We start from the raw sequence: 5,966 nt of genomic DNA on the forward strand, positions 1-5,966 counted from the left end.
TCCTCTGGGGGAAGAGAGGAAGCAGCTGGAGGGAGAGAAGGAAGCAGTAGGCAGCGGAGTATCAGAGTTGATTTGAGGGCCAAACTTCCTCCTTCAAGAGGAGTAAAGCAGGGTGCACAGGACCAAATAGCATGGCTGTGAGAAGAAGCCGCACCCCAGTTCAGGCCGAGTGGTAAGGGGCAGCCTGGACCTCTCATGAAGAATGGTGTGTCTTCCTAAGGGACAGGTGTTGGGGATGGGTGTCAGGGATGAGTGGCACAGAGATGGGATTGCCTCATCTATTGGACACATTGTTTAGTAATCAAACGAGGCCAAAGGTTAGATGTTTTACCTTTTATAAAAGGGAGGCAAATGTGAAAATGTGGATAGCATCAAAAGACAGACTCAAAACGACCCTATCAAACCCTCACATATTCTTTGGGGGCATCTGAGGTTCTAGTTCCTGAACGGAACTACAGGCATGTTCCTTCTCCCTGGGGCAGAAGGCAGGGGTTTGATGGCAACGGGGACACCTAGAAGGTGTTCCGGGAATGCAGCAGAGCAAATGGACAGGTTGGATACGGAAGAAAATAAAAGAAATGCTTCACTGGGGTTGGCATGTTCACTAGGCAGGGTCATTGGGGGTGGGCATGACTTGTAGGGGGGATACTGGTTCCCTAGACACTTAGGAGTAAAATAGACCCCATCTGTAAGACCTTGACATCTGGAGCCCCACTTTGAAGCAGGGGGTCCATTTGGGTCAGGCAGAAGTTTACAAAGTTGGAAAACCCATGCCATGAATATTTTGTGGGAGACTGTATCATCCCCAATCCATTGATCTGAAAACCATCTATTATATAATCTTTTACTCTATCTTTTTACTCCCAATCAGAATAATAAATTCAAATCTTCCTCCTAAGATAATGTATAAAAAATGCTTAGCAGGTATTTGTTACTTAGAAAAATTCTTTCAGAAATTCAAAAGCCAGTATGTAATTAAACCACAAATCAAAACTTGCACTCCCCCCTCTTGTCAATAAGGAAAGCCCACTGGGGAGGAGAGAGAGATGCAGAACTCTGACCATAGTTCTTCAGTAGTTGTGGCACATGGGCTCAGTTGTTCCGCAGCATGTGACATCTTCCCTGACCAGGGCTCGAACCTGTGTCCCCTGCCTTGGCAGACAGATTCTTAACCACTGCACCACCAGGGAAGTCCCCAAAACACCCTCTTATACAGTCCCTATTTCATGCTCCCAAGAAGCCTCTGAAAGCAGGTACCAGCATTTCCGTCTTACAGATAAGGACGCTAAACCTCCAAAAACTTGTGGCTTGCCCAGGATATCACAGCTGATTTGTGGCAGCCCTGGGACTCAAATCCTGTCTCCTTGTCCCTGTATTCTAAGACATCACTTTAATTCACAGATAACAAGCAGTATTTTAAACAACAAACTAGGATTCTGAACCTCAGGGTTCCTGTTTTTGGCCAAAGTTGAATGGGATATGTGGTTACTTATTGGGCATAAATATTCCATGTTTGTTTTGGTGACTAGGATGGGGGAGGGAGGAGGATGGGTCAAAAGTCGGCTGGAGTGGCGTGGCTCAGAAATGTGAGACAAAGGGCATTTACTTTCTCTTACTGTGAAGTGTAGCTAGAATAGCTGCTGTTGGCAGCATCAGTCTCTTAGTAGGTTAACTAGAATTTATTGAGTATCAGTAGTATGCCAGAGTCCAGAGTGATACAAAGATCCAGCAAGCCCCCATCTAGCAACAGGACGGAGAGTGAGACAGATTTATCCTATAAATATACACGTGCGCTAGTTAGTTGCAAAATTGCTTAGAAGAAATGTCACTTAAAGGTTGTTTTCGCAATGTTTGGCACATAGTTTTTGTTCTAAATGAGTGGATGTTGGTTGAACAAAATTATCAAATGAATGAATGAGAAAGATAATGAAAAATTCCTGGGGCTTCCCTGGTGGTGCAGTGGTTGAGAGTCCGCCTGCCGATGCAGGGGACATGGGTTCGTGCCCCGGTCCAGGAGGATCCCACGTGCCGCGGAGCGGCTGGGCCCGTGAGCCATGGCCACTGAGCCTGCGCGTCCGGAGCCTGTGCTCCGCAACAGGAGAGGCCACAACAGTGAGAGGCCCGCGTATCGAAAAAAAAAAAAAATCCTGGAATTAAGTGAGTTCAGTGGTGAGTTGAAGAAGAAAAAGCATAGAAGGTGTATGTATGTATGTGTTGCAGGTGGTGACAGGGAGGTTGGGTTTAGTAGAAAGAGGACGATTTCTCCAGGGATCTGGGCAGCTTGCACAAAGACTCAGCGGTGGCGGAGTATAGAACAGATGTCGGAAGGCATCAGAAAGGCATCTTGGAGATGAAGCCTGGGGTTTTGGATAAGAGAGACATGGAAGAAAGCAATGGAAAAAGCTCAGTCAGTAAGTAGCTAGTTGCCACATTTTCTTCTTTTCCACATCCCTGAGAGAAGCTCACAGGCATACTGCTCACGTTTGTACTGGGAATTCTAATACAGGCACACATCCAAGCCAACTAGCCTGCTCTTCTGATGCAGTTTTTACTCCACCCCCCTGTCCTAGTATCCTGTGAAACCCTGGCACAGGGTGAGAGTGATAATATGCCTTTGTATGCAGGAAACTTTTAGCACCATCAGTTTCTGAGAAGACTATACTTTGTGCAGCCTGTAAGGCACAAAACATTAGGTTTGTGAATGTTAGTTCGTCAAGCAGGACACTTGAGCTTAATTTTTAAACAAAAGATCAAAGAAATGTCACCTTTATTATAAAGCATGAACTGTTACTACCTTATCCTTTTGTGTTCTGTTTAACAGATGTATGCCTTTTATTTTGTGAAGACAAAAAACAAATTCTATTGAAATCTTCCCTCATTTCTCATATAGACTTCAATTTTCCCCACCAAAATAACTTAACAGAAATCGAAACAAAGGAAAAAGGTATTTTTTTTACGTGACATAGAAATTCTAATGGCGGTTATACATCAAAGTGGTTATTGAAGATATTTATATTTTATCTTGACGTCAAACCACTTTGTTTAGACTACTAAAGAAAATGTTTATGGGACGTGTAATATATGGTCTTCTCTAATTGCATCATTTTTCTTCTTGATAAAAATTTAAATGGGCATACAGCAGAATAACAAATGTCTATTGGACTTGGGAGGAAGGGGTTTTTGTCTATGATGACTTGTTCTACTTTATAACCTTTCATATTTTATCAAACCAGGTTTGACTGTAGGCTGATTCTTCTTGATTATATTATTTAGTTCTGCCAAAATATACAGCTATTTAGAGCGCAATAATAAGTTCCTATTATACCATAGTTCTTTGCTAGAATATCTAGCAGTATTGGAATTGGGTTCCAAATAATTGTGTTCTAGTAAGGGACTCCACGCATTCAAGAAAGCAGTATGGCACAGTATAGTGCTTCAGAACATAAGCAGTGAATTGGTTAAGAAATAGGACTCTGAATTTAGATGGCCTGAGTTCGGATCCCAATTCTGCCATTTACTATTGTGTGATCTTAGGCAAGCCACAGTTTCTTTATGTGTGGGGTGCTTATCTTATAGGGTTATTGTAAGGATTAGATGAGTATTTCTAAGAGAATGCTTAGAAAAATTCTGGTCCTTAATAAGTACTCAGTACATATAAACTGTTATTGAAAAGCCTAGTTTTACTTAAACGTGGAAGATCTACCACTTATGAGTCTCTGAACTTTTTTTTAGTAACATCTTTATTGAGATATAATTCAATACCAAAACTCATGTACCATAAAATTCACCCTTTTTCTTATTTGGTGATGTATCTGCAGGAAACTCTATTCGTCATTGTCTTTACATATTTGGGCAGCTTTAAGCATAACTTTGGCTTCAGGGAAGGAGGGAGTAATCTCAGTGGTATTATGAAGAAGCTTCCCTGTTGGCTAAGAAAAGGATAATGCTTTGCTGATTTTAAAATGCTTTCTAAGAATTTTTCCCCTCTGGTTTTATGTTATGGGTATTTTACATTTCAAAATGTAACATGTGGGTACCATGGAATGCTATGGTTATATTGTATATGATTAGTACTGTTGCTGGGAGGATATAATTGAAATTAAGCAATGGGGAATTTTTCCTGAATTATTCAAAGATAAATAGCCAGTTTGTAAAAATAACCTGATTTTTTTCCAATAAATTTCTTGCCTCTAAATTAGGGGTTAGCCTACAGAGAGACTTACCTTTCCATGTCCATGTAAACTGTCTCCTGAGCATTTCAAACATTTAAACTTTAGAATTTATACATTTGGAGTATTTCAAATGTCAATCATCTTTTTGATGGTTCAGGAGAAAATGCTGATGCTGTCTTTTTTTTTTTTTTTTTTTTGGTGAGACAACCAAAACTTATTCTCCAACAGACAGACAGCATCAGCAGGTTAAAAACTACAGGGGTTTCTCTGTAGATAATACATTCGCAAGGCATTATTAGCTTAACAAGTGAGAAAGCCTCTGGTGTATTGTCTGTAACAATATCCACTTCGCAGCGTAAACAGGTCCTATTACTGTGTTCACTTACAATTCCAGAAGGAAAGGGACAACCTGGCAAAACAAAAAAAAATTTTTTTTGGATCCTAAAATCAGGTGCAATTACTGAGAGACAGACTTGAGAACAGTCACAATTCACTTTTCCACATTGAGGGGCAAAGACTTCACCCAGAAATGTGGGTCTTTCTTTCTCCTTCCTTGTTAACTCCTCAAGAGTAAAGCTTCATTGTCTGCTTAATATCACATATACAAAAGGGGGATTAAGAAAAAAAGAACCACAACAACATCTTGAACTTCCAGCTGCTCCACGAATACGTCAACTCTTAGGTTTACGACAGGGCCTAGGAACACTTCAGCAGTCATCAAATAAGAAAATAGAGACTATAGCTACAAAAATAACACATGAATGACGTCGATAGATTAAAGCTTTCACACCCAAGGCTTGCCTGTTCCAACTTGGTAGCCTTCATGCAATACTCAGAAAAAAAAATAAAATCTTCATAATTACTTGGCATAAGTCACAATCAAGGAACTTCTGGTACAAATTAGTATAAGAAGTTATTAGTATATAATAAGAAAGCATGCCCTTCTGGGGAGCTTGTTTCTTCAAGAACGGATACCCAGCTCTTCAGAGTAGGCACTGGTGAACGAAATTAAGTCACCTGAGATTCCCTGCTCAGGTGCTCACCTCTCCTGGTTTTAGGAAGAAGGGCATCTGGAAAGCATAGGGAGGACTTTGGCACTCCTGGGGCTCCAACTGAACTGCATTTAAATAAGCAGCAACACACATGTTGACTCTCTAAGGACTAAAATCCGTCCACTTTAGGGCATTCTACTTAAGGCTCCAAGGTTGAAAAAAAATTTGGAATTCTACAACCTTGGTTTAAAAAAAAAAAAAAAAGTACATTCACAAAAGAAGAGAAAAATGGGTGTAGGGTTGGGAGAATACAAAACAGGTCCCTAAACAGACGTCCATTTACCAGCATACGGTCACTCCAGAAGTAAGTACACAGTACCCACCTACCCACTCCCAACCCCCAAACAGGCAAAACAGTTGTCTTCTCCATGGTGGTTCAACACCTTCCAACTTGAAATAGGCTACAGTCTTTGGAAACAGTTACTCTAGGTTGTACAAAGGTTTTATGTATACAGTTTGTTGCAAGTAACAAAAGTACTCTGCAAGACTCGCTTCTTTCCAAAATTAAAAAAAATTCCTAGTCCGTATTTGTTTTAGTATGATTTTTTTTCTTTTTGTTTGTTTTTGCAAAGCAACATTGTGACTATAGGATGTGCCTGAGGTTGCGGTCACAACTCAAAACATTATTTGCACATCAGGAAGAAAACTGGAGGAGATGGGGATCTTTAAGGAAAACAAACAAAAAAGGTACAGTTCTAGAGAGGTCACTGCACTGCTCCTTCGATGTGCGCTCTCCTGGAGC

Source organism: Phocoena phocoena, chromosome 17 (assembly GCF_963924675.1).
Source record: "Phocoena phocoena chromosome 17, mPhoPho1.1, whole genome shotgun sequence".
In the NCBI taxonomy this organism is placed as follows: domain Eukaryota; kingdom Metazoa; phylum Chordata; class Mammalia; order Artiodactyla; family Phocoenidae; genus Phocoena; species Phocoena phocoena.